The following is an 8,701-nucleotide window of genomic DNA, read 5'->3' as shown; positions in this document are numbered from 1 at the left end:
TCAGAAGCAATATATACAGTTTGAAAACAAAACTATTTTAATTTGTATTGGCATTATATTAAATATGTAGACTAACTTGTAGAGAAGATTAACAAAGTGTTCTTTATATTCATCTTGTAATTTCCTTCTAGATTTATTTCTTAATGTTTTATCTCTTTTGTTGCTATTGTAAATGGGATCTTTTCTTCTACCGTGTTTGTGGGTAGGAAGGCAAGTGATTTCTCTTATTTATTTGTATAAATATATTTAATTTCATAAATAAATCCTAGAGTACCTTCATATATCTAATGTAATGATACTTTTATCTACTTCTTTTGAATTTATTTATTTAAATAATTCTAACCCAAAACACTACAAAATACTTGTGATGAAAGTGGACATCTTTCAACTTGTTGCTAACTTCAAAGGCAATGCATATAATGTATTCTCTGAAAAGCAGGACGATGACCGTTGATGTAAATTAGATATGTTTTCTAATGTGAAGTAAGGAGCTATCCTCTTTTATTAAAAGTTTCAAAAATTATTACTAAAAAATGGATCTTAGTGCAACCAAATGCCATTTCCACATTTACCTAAATCCTTTTATGCTTTTTCTCCTCACATATGCTAATATGGTGGATTATGTTTAAAGATTTTTCTATTTTAAATAATACTTATGCTCATCTCCATTTTGTCATTGTGAATTATTTATTCCTTTAGTGTGCTGCTGGATTCTGTTTGTTCCCATTTTATTAAGGATTCTGCATAAGAAAGAATAAAAAATGGGGTTTTCCTATTGGTAATTATCTTGAGTTTTGAGATTACTCTTAAATTGTTTCTGAAAAAAATTCCCTTTGCTTTTTACGTTCTGGAATCGTTTTAAATGCATTGAAATTATCTGTTCTATAATGGTTTATTAAAATTTATCTGTGAAACTGTTATGTCTGATGTTTTTTCTGGGGGAAGTCTGTTGACAACTTTTATTTGTTCTGTTGTAATTGGTATGTTTGATTTTCCATTTCTTCTAAAGGTTGTCTGGTATATTTTCTAGAAATACATTGCAACCAGGTTTTTCAATGACATTGCAGAGCACTGAAAAAAATAATATATTTTACTTTCATCTGCATTTGCAGTTACAAGCATTGCTACTACCATTGACTCTCTGGAGTGAGAGCAGTTATAGGAACTAACCACTGAGAGAATGGCAGAGCTCAGAATAGAAACTGAAGCGGAGGGGGAACTCAACTTCCACCTAACACACAGTATTGGCAGTGCGCGCTTTGTCAGCTAGGGTATTTAAATTTCGCGGGAACTGGAGGTGCAAAAGAAAGAAAAAACCAACAGGTTGGGCGCGGTGCCTCGCTGTAAACCCAGCGTTTTGGGAGGCCGAGCGGGAGGATCACTTGAGCACAAGAGTTGGGGAGACTAGCCTGGCCAACTTGGCAAGACTCCGTCTCTACAAAACGAACAAACAAAAATCAAGATATTGGATCTGGATCAAAAAGGAAATTCCTCGAAAGAAAAAGGTCCGGGCCACGAGATTCTGCCAAGAGTGGAGAAGCACAGGACCCACTGCGTGGCCAGTCGGGATCGCATCTCCTGCGCTCACTGCGCTCTCCAACGAGTAAGAGGTGATTGAGGAATATTTATTAAGTAGATCTTCCTCACTCTGTTGTTTTCCTGCTTTGGACTCCGATTCTTAAATTTTGGTCTTTCTGATTCAGACATTTTAAACCTAGAAGGACCTGGGAACGCATCCAGTAAAGATTGCAGGTCGGCGCACCCACTGCTCTTTGCTCTGAGATTCCATCCCCCAATCCCACTTTGTGTCCTACCTTGAGGTTCCTGGATGGTCGCCAGAGAATCTCCGAACCCATGAATTTCAAGAGTCTTTCCTCAGATCCTTAAAGGGCTACCCAAATTGTCCCGCTGGACCAAGATCAGACCTCCCAATTACTTTGCCTAGACACTACTAACACCGCATCCCCGCCCCTGCCCCGTGCTTTTTAGCACTCCCACCTCCCATCTCTGCCGGGCAAAGGACGACAAATCCTTTGCAGGTAGAAATTCTACCTTTCACTTCTTTCACAGTCTTCACACTACCGTCACCACTGAGCTCAACGCAGTAGTTGGTCAGCGCCGAATGTAACATTGTCTCTGGAGTCCTATGTAAGTGACTATTAATTGTATTATACAGATTATTTATTATTTATTTAATGCTAGGTCTCTCACAGTCTCCCAGGCTGGAGTGCAGTGGTGCAATCCTAGTTCAGGGCAGCCTCCAACTCCTGCGTTCGAGCGATCTTTGCGCCTAGGCCTCTCAAAGTGCTGGGATTACAGGGGTGAGCCATCGCGCCCCACCCCAATTTTTTAATGATATAAAGTTATATGCTCCTCTGCCTGCCAACCCCTTCAGACGTTGCAAAAGCAAATTTAGTAATAATCAAAAAGTCCTTGCACCCCCCATTCAATTCCTAAAAATAAAAACAATAATAACCTTTAAGAGTTTGGCTTTGGCGTGTATTCCTCAAAGCTACTTAAAAATGAATATATAATTGTGTGTATACTTCTAGACTTATATTTACAAAAACAGAAACTGCTACACAATATTGTTCTGCAACGCACTTTTTATGTCAGTTACTACCTGTCTATTTTATTCTTTTTGATGGTTATATGGTAGTACAATTAAGTTGATGCACCATAATTTGTTTAACCAACCTTATATCAACCCTCTATTTCAAAGGCTGCTACCTTGAACATTCTTTTATGCTCTTGTGCATACCTTGTTGAATTTATGCAAATATTTCTGTAGAATAAAGTTTTAGAAGTGGAATAGCCAAGTGATGATATCTACCTTTTAAAAAGTCAGTTTATTGAAGTTTAATTTCCATACAGTAAAATTTACCTTTTTATATGTAGTTGGATGAATTTTGGCAAACACATATAGTCATGCAAAGACCTCTACAATAACAAGATATACATTTCCAGCATCCCCCCAATATTCTTCCTTACTTCTCTTTAGTCAACCTTTCCCTCCACTCCTAGCCTGACAATTACTGATGTGATTTTTTACTTTATCTTTTGTTTTATTTGGAATAGAATCATACAGTATAAGTGTTTAAGTCTGGTTTCTAGTCTCTTTCACTTGGCACACTGCTTTGAGACTCATTAATGTTGTGTGTATCTGGTTTGTTCTTTATGTTGCTGAGTAATATTCCATTGCATGAATGTACCACAATTTGCTTATCTACTCACTAGGTGATAGACATTTGGATTGTTTCCAGTTTTGGCAATTATAAATAAAGCTGCTATAAACATTTGTGTACAGGTGGACATGTTTTCAATTTTCTTGAGCAAATATCTAGGAGGAGGATTTTAGGTCATGGAGTAAGAATATACTTAACTTCATAAAAAAAAACCTGTCAAACTGTTTTTCCAAGTGGCCATACCATTTTTGCATTCTCCCTGGCAAAGTATGAGAGTTTCAATTTTTCCATGTCTTCATCAACACTTAGTATTATCAGGTTTTTAATTTTTTTTTTAAGTTTTGCCATTGTAATAAGCATGTAGTGGTTTTAATTTGAATTTTCTAATGACCAATGATATTGAAGTTTTTTCATGTTCTTGTTTGCTATCTGTATATCATTTTTGTTGAAGTGTAATTCAAATCTTTTCCCCATTTTTATTGGGGAGGGTGGAATTGTTTTCCTATTGTTGTGCAAAATCTACATATGTTTTCTCTGAGTCTGAGAGTTGTCCATTTTTACTAACAGTCCCTTTCAAAGAACAGAAGTTTTTAATTTTGACAGTTAAATTATCAATTTTTTTATGATTTATGTTTTTTGTATCGTATTTTAAAATTCTTGTCTAACAAAGTCATAAGGATTTTCTCTGAAGTTTTCTTTTAGAAATCTTAAAGTTGTAGGTTTAGTTTTAGGTTTTATTTTGGTCTGTGGGCCATTGTGAGTTAATTTTTGTATACAGTGTGAGGTAAGGATGGAGATTCATGTTTTTGTTTTGTTTTGTTTTTGCACATGGCTCTTGTCCAATTGGTACACCACCATGAGTTGAAAAGAGTTTCCTTTCCCCTCTAAAGGATTAACTGAATCACCTTGGCAACTTTGATGAAAATCAGTTGATAACATGAGTCTATTTTTGAACTCTAATATCTACTTTTAAATTGTGATAAATGATAGGCGAATTTGCCATCCCCACCAGAAAAGTGTGACATCAGCCTTACAGCTGACTCCCAGTTCATTTGGTCCCTTGCCTCTTCCTTACCAGAAACAGAAGTAGGGCCGTGTGCTCCAGTTTCTCTTCCCTCAGCCCAAACCCAGCTCTTCTTAAAGTCTCATGAGCTGATGCCACTGCACAGCTTGGTAGCAGACAGCATAGCAACTTCTACATTCGTCAGAAACTCTTTATGAGGCAGCCAGTTCATTTCACTACACTAGGTATTGCGGAGGCAACTGCTCTTGGGTTGGGTAAGGATTTATTACTGCGCTTGGAATCTGGGGATGTGAGTTCAAGACTCAACCAGACCTGGAGGTCTAGTTTTGCGTTTACCTCTCCAGTAACTGCTCATTTCTCTCCTTTTCTGAGTAAAACTCCTTTACAGCTTAATGATATATTTAATTCCAAGGAGTGAGAACGTTGTGTTTCAAAAAGAAAGAGTTCTCACGTTGTAATTTAATGCCTCTTCTCTGTGAATCAAGTTGGGCTGAGCCCTGGAGACCTCAGAACAGGTCTTAGGTTTATCAACTCCTCGGCAGCCAGGTGGAAAAGCCGAACGGGAAGCTTTCTCGGGATGAGACACCCACTGGCCTCATCTTCAGAAGATGGGAGCGCTCCTCGCCTCTCTCTTTGCCCCATAGCCCGCTCACGGACGCCCGGCCTCACCAGGTAGTGTTGCTTGATTTGTATGCAAAATGTTGTTCTTCCTTTATCTGAAATTCAAATTTAATTGGGTATTTTGTATCTTATCTGGCAATCCTACCGCCAACCCGACTTCAGGCCGGAGGAGGAGAAATTGCGTTCCGGGTAACTTCCCACCCCATTGAGCCGGAGAACAGTTTCCTAAGTTTTGGGAAGAGTGAAAACCTGTCACCACGAAAAGAAAGGAAATCTCCTCCAATTGAAAACAAACAAACAAACAAACAAACCCCAAAAGCTGTTACCGGGGGCTGGGAGGACAGGTAAAGCCAGATGCAAAGTTGACAGGAAACACTGTTTTCCAAGATCATGCAGCAGCCGTAAAATGTCGCAATGGTCCCCTCTTTGAGCAATTGCTGCCTTTTTACGAGTGCGCAGACCCGCTTTGCCACACCCATCCATGTACTACTGGGGATACCGAAGATCACTCTCTCCTTGTGACAACGCCCAATCCCTAGCTAATCCCCACTACTCCTAACCCCACCTCAGAAACACCAAGCAATCCAGAACTGATCCTGCTTCTCTTAGAGACTCCTCAGAATCCTCGAATGGGAACCCAAACCTTACAAAAGACAGTTCTCTCCAGCCTCTTGTTGAACTGCATTTCTCCGTTACTCTGGAATATCCTGTCACTTCATCTATGTATTAAATCTGATTTTGGTTTGTTCCTGGTGGTCTTTGGCTAGTGTCTTTAACACCACATTACTGCTCTGTGGCCCTCCGACAGTGCAGGAGTTAGAGGGATTAATCCTGGCAGGATAGACACTCAGTTGATGTTGGAATGATGAGAGGAAGGTGGATCCTGAGAGAGAGAAGATTTTACCAAATCACACAGAATCTAGATTAACCACGTTTTAGAAGGGGAGGGGGAGGCAAAACAAAACTAGAGCAGCAGTGCCAAACTTTAGCATAAACCAGGATCACCTGGAGAGCTTTTTAAAGCACAAATTGCTGGACCCCAGACCTAGCGTTTTTTCCCAGATGATAATGACGTTATTGTTCCAGAGACCACACATTTAAGAACCACTGAATTAGAGCAATCTCGTCGGCATAATAATGGTTTTTTTTTTGTTTTGTTTTGTTTTGTTTTGTTTTTTTGAGACAGTATCTTGCTCTGTTGCCCAGGCTGGAGTGCAGTGGTGTGATCTTGGCTCACTGCAACTTCACTCTCCGGGGTTCAAGAGATTCTCCTGCCTCAGCCTCCGGAGTAGCTGGGATTACAGGCGTGTGCCACTGCACCCAGCTAATTTTTGTATTTTTAGTAAAGACAGATTTTAGCCATGTTAGCCAGGCTGGTCTCGAACTCCTGACCTCAGGTGATCCTCCCACCTCGGTCTCCCAAAGTGTTGGGATTACAGGCATAAGCCATCGCATCAGGCCAAAAGCTAATAATGCTTTGAAGCCAGTGATCCAATTTCAGACCTCTGACTTAGACACTTTAAAATTCTCATTCCCATTTAAAACAATCGAATGAGTCGTGCTCTCAAATCACACAAAGCTCAACACCATTAATCCCTAAAAATCCATTAAATATTGAATATTTATGAAGCCCAGTGTATAAACTGCCAGTAGTTACCCAGAAAATCTGTAATAAACCAAGGTCACTGAGTTAATGAGAATCCAGGATTCTCAATCACTTCCTCCTCACTGTGAGTACTTGAGCTTCCATTTAGATGATCTGGGACAACGCTAGTTGAAACAATAATCTCTCTTGTAAGGGCTGCATAAGCAGGTGTGGTCTGACCTCCTTTTCACTTTGTTGGGAGGGTAAGTCAACACAACTTCTATGGAAGAAATTTGACAGTATCTTACAAATGAATATTACCCAGGACACAGTATATCTACTCCTAGACATTTATATTGTAAATATAGACACTCACATAAAATGCTATATTCAAAATTATATATATATATGTATATATCTTCAGACACAGGTATGTTTACCTCTTTTTACAAGTAGCACCTATACATATTGTCTTGCATCATGCTTTTTTCACTTAAGAGTATATCTTTGAGAGATTAGTAGTCTTATATATGCAAGTCTTATAAATAATAGTCATATATGTTTCTGGAAGGATACATGAAAGCTAATAAGAGTGTCCTACTGATGGCAGTAGGTAATTAGTGGCAAAACTTTGCTATACAACTTTTCATATTTTTTGAATCATGTGAATGTAGTACTTATTTTTGAAATGAAAATAATTGAATAAACTGAATAAAATTATGTGTATTCCTTTTTTTCTCTCAAAAGATCAGCCAAGATGGAAGTTACAAATGGAAACTACATAATACTGACATTCTTCTTTCCTTTCTCAGGAGGAAATGCTTTAGTACTAACTAGAAATGTTCTATGGAATGTATTTGTAAGTTTTGTTATATCTCTAAGAGACACTCTCACTCTCCTTCCTTTTTCAAAGATGGAATCCTTAGGCAATAGTGACTGCTTTAAAAGTTAGCATTAAGATAATAAATGAAAATTGCAGTAGAGATATACAATTAGGCTGAAAATGCCTTAAGTAACCCATACGGTTCAATACCCATAATGTTGCATATGTAACTCTTTATGATTTTATAAGTACCTTTAAATTTTTCAGGCAATGTTTTTCTATAGCCCTCAATTAAATCTTCAATTGTTTCCTCAATGGGGAATCCCGCTAAGCAAAACTTGTGAAGGAATGAAAATTTGCATGAGAATGAAGCCTGAATCAAATAAATCAACTAACAAATTACATTCACAGCCAAGACAAGTGTTACTAAAGAAGCAGAGAACAGGAAAGATCAGAGGGAATTATTGAAATGGCTGGTGAATACGGAATGAATTTGCCAAATAAAGTGCTTACCATATCATTTGTGATTCCTGGAACAAAAGGCTTGCCATGCAGCCGACGAGGATGGGATTCGAACCCACGTGTGCAGAGCACAACGGATTAGCAGTCCATCGCCTTAACCACTCGGCCACCTCGTCACACGAAGAATCAACAAATTGAATTTCTTCGTCTGTGTAGTGCTCCCAGTGAGTCTTGTAGAAACATGATCTAATCGTTTTTTCCTGGTTTAATCCCCATAACCACAGTCTGAGTCAGGTGTCTTAATTAAGACACATTTCACAACCACCATAAAAATGACGACTGTCACTTAGAGTAGTGAAGTTACTTGGCAAATATCTAATAATAGGTTGAACCAGTGCTGGCATTCATTGGTAGACAAAAATCACCTGCTTTTTTGTTGACCCGGCTCCAGCTGGCCGCCCTGTATGCCCCTCGAGACACGCTGGGACCTTCCCCGGGTCCTTCTGCCACTTTATTCTGCATTCAAAGGGTTGATTTGCTTCCCGATCTAAACTTTGTCCTTAGATTCCTGTTTTCTGTGACGTACCAGAAACCTGACTGTAATTCCTTTTCATTTGCTTCTGTAATATGCCAGAGGGCCAGGAGATGCCCTCCTTTCTCTTTTGTTACTTTCTCTAGGAGTTGGTGTTGATCAGTCTATGATAAATCAGCAACAGGTGAGAACATGTTTTTTTACAAAAATTAGAGGCGCGCAGGCACCCCGATGGCACTCCTCTTGCTTTGGTCAGGACAGTGAAAGAAAGAAAGTCTTTTTGTGTTTAGCACAAGATTGGCTCAGTCCAGTTGCTACCGACACTGGGAAGGGCCTGTGGGGTGGGTAACCCCCTGGTGCGGGAGTCAGGATGCCTGGTCCTAATTGTGGCTCTTAACTAAGCCCACTCACTAAATCCAACCCAACTTGAGAAGCAGAACAGTAACCCCTAACGTTCCTTCCAGCTCTG

General features: G+C 39.1%; 1 non-coding gene across 1 annotated transcript; it reads right to left on the bottom strand.

The window, feature by feature from the left end:
• Window positions 1–7,794: 7,794 nt before the first annotated feature.
• TRNAS-GCU (transfer RNA serine (anticodon GCU)) lies at window positions 7,795–7,876 on the bottom strand. Its single transcript has one exon. It is a non-coding gene; the product is annotated as a tRNA-Ser (tRNA).
• Window positions 7,877–8,701: the final 825 nt, after the last annotated feature.

Source organism: Pan paniscus, chromosome 5 (assembly GCF_029289425.2).
Source record: "Pan paniscus chromosome 5, NHGRI_mPanPan1-v2.0_pri, whole genome shotgun sequence".
In the NCBI taxonomy this organism is placed as follows: Eukaryota; Metazoa; Chordata; class Mammalia; order Primates; family Hominidae; genus Pan; species Pan paniscus.
Note: the sequence above shows the minus strand (reverse complement) of the source record. Positions and strands in the feature narration are given on the sequence as shown.